This window comes from Ahaetulla prasina, chromosome 4, assembly GCF_028640845.1.
Source record: "Ahaetulla prasina isolate Xishuangbanna chromosome 4, ASM2864084v1, whole genome shotgun sequence".
Taxonomy (NCBI): Eukaryota; Metazoa; Chordata; class Lepidosauria; order Squamata; family Colubridae; genus Ahaetulla; species Ahaetulla prasina.
In genome coordinates, this window is record NC_080542.1 from 44,165,540 (window position 1) to 44,174,502 (window position 8,963).

Sequence of the window (8,963 nt, forward strand, 5' to 3'; positions counted from 1 at the left end):
GGCTGATAAGAGATTCTGAGTGTGCAAGCAACAGGTCATGTTACTATTAGTGCCAAAAGGGGTTCTAAGGAAAAAACAGATCCATAGATTGATCTTCTAAGAATTAATGTAGAGCGGAGATGAGAGAATGTAGAAGCTGTTTGGAACAGCGTGAAAAGAATTGTTATAGATTGTCACAGGACTGTGTGGAGCTCCAGTAACAAGAAAATACAGAAAAAGTATTATATTCTGTGGGTTCCGTAATAATTGAGGCTCCACAGATGTTCACACATAATGTTTATTTTAACTCACAGAGACCAGCAACAACCAGAAGAGACAGGCCTGCTTTGACAGCCCTTTTATATTCAGCTGTCAAAAGCAGGAGCCAATCAGAACAGAATGAGAAACCATCTCCACCACTAGGGGCCGCCACTGCCGTTGCAGGACATAACACTTCTTTCCCCCTAGCTTGCGCAATCGTAATCCTGGAGATACGCTGGGCGCCGCTTGATTCGGCTGGACCTTCGTGGCTCCATTGTAGCCATGGTCACTGGCTGGCCCAACTCCTCAGCCTCTTCTGTGGGGGACGTCTCCGGCCCAGGGACCCCTAGCCCCTCCACCGGCAGAACAGACAAGGCTTCATCTCGGTTATCAGGTACAGGGGCTGGGCGTCTTATTCCCTTGTAGCTTAGTTCCTCTGCCCGGGATGATTGGGTTGGGCTACCTCCTGGCTCTTCCTGAGTGCCCCACTCTGGCAGCTGCCAGTCCCCAACCTGACGCCGGGCCCTGAGCTGGTCACAATTTTCAATAAATCACTAGAGATGTGTTATGTTCCTTCTTGCTTCAAACGCTCTACCATCATCCCAGTGCCGAAGAAGCCCACCATCAAGGAACTGAATGACTACAGACCAGTTGCTTTAACATCTGTAGTCATGAAAACCTTTGAAAGGCTAGTGCTTTCCTACTTGAAAACCATCACGGATCCGCTGTTAGACCCCTTGCAATTTGCATACCGAGCAAATAGATCAACAGATGATGCTGTTAATATGGCTCTGCACTACATCCTACAACATCTTGAGTCTCCAAAGACCTATGCAAGGGTCCTTTTTGTAGACTTTAGTTCAGCATTCAATACCATCATTCCAGACATTCTCCTAACTAAGCTAAACCAGCTACAGGTACCGGAACAGGCTTGTAAGTGGATCACAAGCTTCCTAACAAACAGGAAGCAGCAGGTGAAGCTAAGCAAGATCACATCAAATACCTGTACAATTAGCACAGGGGCCCCCCAAGGCTGTGTGCTCTCCCCACTTCTCTTCTCTCTGTATACCAATGACTGTATCTCCAATGATCCATCTGTTAAACTACTGAAGTTCGCAGATGACACAACAGTGATTGGTCTCATTCGAGACAATGACGAATCCGCATACAGACGAGAGGTCGAACGATTAGCCTTGTGGTGCAACCAAAACAATCTGGAACTGAACACACTCAAAACCGTAGAAATGGTGGTAGACTTTAGGAAAAACCCTTCCATACTTCCACCTCTCACAATACTTGACAACACAGTATCAACAGTAAAAACCTTCAAATTTCTGGGTTCTATCATATCGCAAGATCTCAAATGGACAGCTAACATCAAAAACATCATTAAAAAGGGCCGGATAGCTCAGGCTGGTAATAGCCTGTTATTAAGAACACCGAAGCCTGCAATTATTGCAGGTTCGAGCCCGGCCCAAGGTTGACTCAGCCTTCCATCCTTTATAAGGTAGGTAAAATGAGGACCCAGATTGTTGGGGGGGCAATAAGTTGACTTTGTAAAAATATACAAATAGAATGAGACTATTGCCTTATACACTGTAAGCCGCCCTGAGTCTTCGGAGAAGGGCGGGGTATAAATGTAAACAAACAAACAAACAAACAAACAAACAAACAAACAAACAAAAAAAGGACAACAAAGAATGTTCTTTCTGCGCCAACTCAGGAAGCTCAAACTGCCCAAGGAGCTGCTGATCCAATTCTACAGAGGAATTATTGAGTCTGTCATTTGCACCTCTATAACTGTCTGGTTCGGTTCTGCAACCCAACAAGAAAAACACAGACTTCAGAGGATAATTAGAACTGCAGAAAAAATAATTGCTACCAACTTGCCTTCCATTGAGGACCTGTATACTGCACGAATCAAAAGAGGGCCGTGAAAATATTTGCAGATCCCTCGCATCCTGGACATAAACTGTTTCAACTCCTACCCTCAAAACGACGCTATAGAGCACTGCACACCAGAACAACTAGACACAAGAACAGTTTTTTCCCGAAGGCCATCACTCTGCTAAACAAATAATTCCCTCAACACTGTCAGACTATTTACTGAATCTGCACTACTATTAATCGTTTCATAGTTCCCATCACCAATCTCTTTCCACTTATGACTGTATGACTATAACTTGTTGCTGGCAATCCTTATGATTTACATTGATATATTGATCATCAATTGTGTTGTAAATGTTGTACCTTGATGAACGTATCTTTTCTTTTATGTACACTGAGAGCATATGCACCAAGACAAATTCCTTGTGTGTCCAATCACACTTGGCCAATAAAAAATTCTATCTATCTATCAATGTCTGCGCCACATTCTACCCTCATCCAACTTGACCCTGTATGAGCACGGGCCAGTGATTCCCACGATCTTTCCTGGGAACCATAGGGGGTGGCCGCTGTAATTCCGGGCATACACCGCCTCCCCCAAATCAAATCTCCTGTTTGCCCCCATGGAGTCCAATGGCTGACTAGGTGAGTATTGGGGGTGCAATCTATCAAGTGTGGTCCTCAAGCGCCTGCCCATGAGTAACTCTGCTGGGCTCTTATTTGTAAGTAGGCACGGCGTGGAATGCTGCCCCAGGAGGTACTCATCCAACCTCTCCTGCCAGCCCCCTGGGCCCGACCTGGCCAATGCCTCTTTCACTGACCGGACTGCTCGTTCTGCCCAGCCATTACTGGCCGGATGAAACAGGGAAATGAGAGCATGGCGTATTCCTAGGCCCGCTAAGAATGACTCAAACTGGGCGGACGTTAGCTGTGGCCCGTTGTCTGAGACCACAAGGTCGGGTAACCCATGGGTTACAAACAACCGTCGCAAAGTTCTAATGACGGCTTCTGAAGTGGTGGAATGCATTAGTGCGATTTCCACCCACTTCGAGAAAGCATCGACGACCACTAAGAATACTTGCCCCTGGTACGGCCCCGCAAAATCTATATGGATGCGGGACCAAAGACCCCTAGGCTCCTCCCACTTTCTAGGGGGAGACTTAGGCGGCAGCGGTCTTGTCTCCTGACACCGGTGACAGGCCGACACACAGGCCTCTATGTCTTTATCTAGTCCTGGCCACCACAGGTAGCTCCTACCCAGGGCCTTCATCCTAACAATGCCCGGGTGACCCCTGTGAAGTGTCCCTAGAATGGACTGTCGGAGGGGGGGCGGAACTACAACCCTATGCCCCCAGAGGAGGCAACCCTGTTGGGTAGAGAGCTCGTGCTGCCTTCGCTTATAAGGCTGCAATTCAGGGCTGACAGGACCCTGGGGCCATCCACGGAGAACCCAATCAAGAACTTTTGAGATGACTCTGTCCAAGCCAGACATTCTAGCAATGTCACAAGCAGTAACGGGAAAGGCGGAACCGTCAATCAGAAAAACATGGGACGCTGGAGCCGGGTCTTCCACCTTGGTCATCAATGGGCAACGGCTCAGCGCGTCAGCATGGCCCAAATGTTTCCCAGGCCTATAGACCAGGGAATAGGAATAAGCTGCCAGGAACACCGACCATCTGGTCATTCTTGGTGATAGTACTTGCGGAATCTGTCTATCCCCAGCCAAAATCCCCAACAGCGGCTTGTGATCGGTAACAAGTTCAAACGGGCGACCATAGAGATACTCATGGAACCGCTTGACCCCCGCGACCAATGCCAATGCTTCTTTATCCAACTGTGAGTAGTTGCGTTCCGCGGCAGCCAAGGTTCGAGAAAAGAATGCAATCGGGGCTTCTGACCCGTTGGGCAGCCGATGACTCAACACAGCGCCAACCCCATACTGAGACGCATCGCAGGAGAGGACAAGCGGCAGGTTTTCGTTGAACTGTGTAAGAACTGCGTTAGACACCAAGAGTTGCTTGACAGCCTGGAAAGCAGCAGCAGCATTCGCATTCCAAACCCACGGGGACCTGCTATCCAACAGGCGGTGGAGAGGCTCTGCAACCGAAGCCTTGTGTGGCAGAAAGATTGCATAAAAGTTTAAGAGCCCCAGGAATGCCTGTAACTCTGACTTGTTGCGGGGTGTCGGCGCATCAAGGATTGCCTTGGTCTTGGCCGTAGTGGGGTGTAAACCCGACTTATCCACTAGGAACCCTAGGAATTCTACCTGGGGCACAGCAACTACACACTTGCTTTTCTTAACTTTGAGCCCCACATCCCTGAACTTAACTAGCACCTGGCGTAGTCTGGACATCAGTTCCGGAGTGCTTGCTGCCGAAACCAACACGTCGTCGAAATACGGCACTACCCGGGTATTCCGTGGAGTAGGCGTTCCATGAGGCATTCGAACAACCCCGGGGCCACACTGACGCCAAATTGGAGGCGGCGGCACTTGAACGCCCCTCGGTGAGTGACAATCGTCTGTGCTGCTGCTGTGGACTCATCCACAGGCAATTGTTGGTATGCCTGTGCTAAGTCAAGCCTCGCGAAGATGGATCCTTGCCCCAAGGAGTGCAGCAGATGCTGCACCACTGGCACTGGATATGCATGGGCTTGTAATGCTCGATTAATGGTTGCCTTATAGTCCGCGCAGATGCGGATTGAACCATCCGCCTTAATGGGAGTCACAATGGGGGTCTCCCATTGGGCATAATCTACTGGTTCTAAAACGCCCTGGGCAATGAGTTTGTCCAATTCTGCATCCACCCTAGGCTTCAGGGCAAATGGGACCCGGCGCGGTTTTAATCTGCGCGGCACCACCCTAGGGTCTAAGTTAAATGAAACAGGCATTCCGGTATATTTTCCCAACTGGCCATCGAACACAGTGGGAAATTCCCTGACCAGTGTATCCAGCTGACTAGCTCCAATCGAGTTAACACCCTGAATAGTCAAACCCAGGGCTTCGAACCAATTAAGCCCCAGAAGACTAGGCAATGAGCCATCTACAACTACCAGTGATAGGCGGCCTACAAATTTCTTGAATTGTACCCTGAATTTCCCACTACCCACAATGGGAATTGGCAGTCCCTGATAGTCTTTTAATAACAGTGCACAAGGCTTCAGACGCTTCTTAGCGATAGTAGGCACCAGACGCTTTATCGTGCTCCAGGAGACTATGGAAGTTGCAGATCCGGTATCAACTTCCATCAAGCATGGCCGCCCTTCGATCAGGACGGAAATTCGGATTTTCTGCTGGACCGGTTCCTCAGATCGCCACCTGATCCCTGTTCCTCGCATCTCATCACGGAAAATGGCATAGCAGTCATCCTGCGGCCTCCTGGATCTCAGGTGAGGTCGTCTTCCAAGAGAAGGGCCGGCTGACGGACCCTTTTGTGGAACCCTCTCAGGCTGGACCGATTGGCAAACCCGGGCAATATGGTCCCGTCAGCCGCAACGGCGGCAAATTGCATCTTTGAAATTACAGGCGGCTCGCATATGATTTCCCCCACACCCAAAACAGCCAGTCAGAGGGAGGCTATCTCCCGCATAAGTATTTGGTTTCTTAACCTCTTTAAGGCGATGGACAGCGTCTTCCTCCTCCTCCTCATATAGTGGATCAGCTTTGTTGAAATGAATTGTTGCTCCTTTCGCTATCTGTGGGCTCTGCCCTCGAGGCATATCAGCTAATGAGAGGGTGGCCAGCTCTGAGGCACATGCCTCATCTAATGCCATCTGAAATGTGAGGTCCTGCTTAGCGATGAGACGCCGCTTGAGGCGTTCATCCCGGACACCGCTGACGAGCCGGTCCAAAAGGTAATCATCCAGATCAGCAAATTCGCAATGGCGCGCCACTTTACGTAAAGCGGCTACATACTGGTTTATCGATTCCCCCTCAGCCTGATCCCTATGGTAAAACAGCTGCCGCCGGGCGATTCTGGAGGGTGTCGGGGCGTAATGTCTTTTTAATTTAGCCATGAAGTCATCCCAAGTCCCTGCATGAATTGACTGGGGGGCCATCAATGTCATGGCCGTCTCGAACATTTCTGCCCCACAGAAACCCAGGAAATAAGCACGCTTCCTTTCACTAGATAGGTTTGTATATTCATTGGCAATAAGAAAGCATTCAAAACGGGCTACAAATGCCTCCCACGATTCGGTCACTGGGTTAAAAGGCACAAAGTTCTGAGGCGATGCCATAGTTTGCTCTGTAGGCCAGGGATCTGAATAGCTCTGAGGAGAAATTCACACTTTGGCTCGCTCAGCAGCTCAGCAACTCACGTACTTTCCTCAGTCCTCGTCGCCAGTATTATATTCTGTGGGTTCCGTAATAATTGAGGCTCCACAGATGTTCACACATAACGTTTATTTTAACTCACAGAGACCAGCAACAACCAGAAGAGACAGGCCTGCTTTGACAGCCCTTTTATATTCAGCTGTCAAAAGCAGGAGCCAATCAGAACAGAACGAGAAACCATCTCCACCACTAGGGGCCGCCACTGCCGTTGCAGGACATAACAAAAAGAATTTGTGAATTAGAAAAATCCCTATAAGAGAATGTTTGCTGAAAAAATTGATAATAATAAAAAAAGAAATGGGATGTTGTTCTTAGTATTGGGAACTTTTTAGAGGAGTCCAGTTATTTTTTACAACATTAGAGAGCTGTGGTGGCGCAGTGGTTAGAATGCAATACTGCAGGCTATTTCTGCTGACTGCCAGCTGCCAGAAGCTTGGCAGTTCAAATCTCACCAACTCAAGGTTGACTCAGCCTTCTAAACTTCTGAGGTCAGTAAAATGATGACCCAGATTGTTGGGGGCAATATGCTGACACTGTAAATCACTTAGAGACAGCTGTAAAGCACTGCGAAGTGGTATATAAGTGCAGGTGCTATTGCTATTAACTTTAATTCACACAGCAAAGCTCTCAAAGTATGATGCAATAATTTTTTTTAGTCAAGTAATCACTGAGCTTGCCACTGATTTGGGCTGAGATGGAATGATTATGTAGCATAAAATTATGTATATATTATAGGAAAAAAAGACTGCTGTAAAAATGTAGTTAAAGAGAAGCAAAGTGTATACATTTCAAGAAAGCAGAGAAAATGCAGAATAATTTTTATGGAAATCAATTTTGAAAAGTGGGTAAAGAAGACTAAACAAGGAGGTTTTAGCTGAATTGTTATTTATAAATTTTTTTGTTTACTATTTTTATTATCTATTTCCTTCCTACAGTATGTGAAACATACTATAAAACTGCTTATCCTAAAAGGAAATAGCATGTTAGGCATGCATCTTATCTATTTCAGTAGAGTTTGATTCAGCACAATATCAGAATAAGAGTTAAAAGGGATCTTGGAGGTCTTCTCATCCAACCCCCTGCTCAAGTAGGCAACATTGTTCCATTTCAAACAAATGACTGTCAATCTACTCTTAAAAACTTCTAGTAATGGAACATCCATATGTTCTGGAGGCAAACTGTTCCACTAATTAATTGTTCTCTGTGTCAGAAAATTTCTCCTTAGTTCTAGGTTGGATCTCTCCTAATGATCTGCCACCCAGTTTACTTCTTGTCCTGCCCTCAGATGCTTTGAAGAATAGGTTGACCCCCTTTTCTTTGTAACAGCCTCTTAAATATTAAAGATTTCTATCATGTTACCTTTAGTCCTTCTCTTTGTTAGATTAGGCATATCTGCATACCATTCTTCATAGGTTTTAGTCTCCAGTCTCCTAATGATCCTTGCTGTTCTTCTCGGCACTCTTTCTGGAGCCTGAATATCTATTTTGTAATGTGATCTTGATTCTATCCCCAGCTGATGCAGCCTAGGACTGAGTTGGCTTTTTTGGCAGCTGCAGCCCATTTTGGCTCATACTTAAGTGATGTTTACTAGGACTTCTAATTCCTCTCTCAGTAACTGCTGTTGAACCAGTACCACCTGTGCTTTTGGTTTTCTTGCCTAAATGTAAAACCTTACTTTTCTCAACATTGAATTGTATTTTGTTGAATAGGGCTTAGTGTTCAAGTCTGCCAAAAGATAGATCCTGAACCTATCTTCTAAAACAGGGGTGTCAAACTCAACGTCTGTGAACTGGATCCGGCCCTCAGAATGCTTAAATCTGGGCCATGTGGCTGGAAATAGCAAAGGACCGGCCCACAGTGCCTCTGACAACCAAAATGAGGGGCGCAGCCCCCATGCCCCATTTTGGCTGGAAAAGTCTGTAGGAGGCCATGCAGGCCAAGAACACAGCATGGGAGGGCTCGTGTACCACCACCCCCATGCCATTTTGGCCAGCAGGGTGCTGCAGGAGGCATCCGTCCCGCCTCCCCTCCCCCCCCCCCACTGCCTGGACGGCCCATCGAGGAGAACTATAATGCTGATCCAGCCCTTGAAGAAATATAGTTTTGACACCCCTGTTCTAAAGTGTTGGCTATTGCCCGCAGCTTGATGTCTGCAAATTTGATGAGATCCATTTCTATCCCCTCATCTAAATTATTAGTGATAATGTTGAAGAATACTGGGCCTAAGATGGAATCTTGGGGTATCCCACTGCATGCTTCCTTCCATGAATTGTTCGTGGAGAATTGTTAACCTAATTTTGCGAAGCTTCTTCTCTGGTAACATTGTATTTCTAACTAGGGCATACAAAATCTTTGCCAGACCAATTCTTGAATACAGTTCATCTGCCTGGAATCCACATTGTATATCAGTATTAATAAGATTGAGGAGGTCCAGAGGTATTTCATGAGAAGAATACTCCATTGCTCTACTCACAATAGAATCCCTTATGCCACCAGGCTTGAA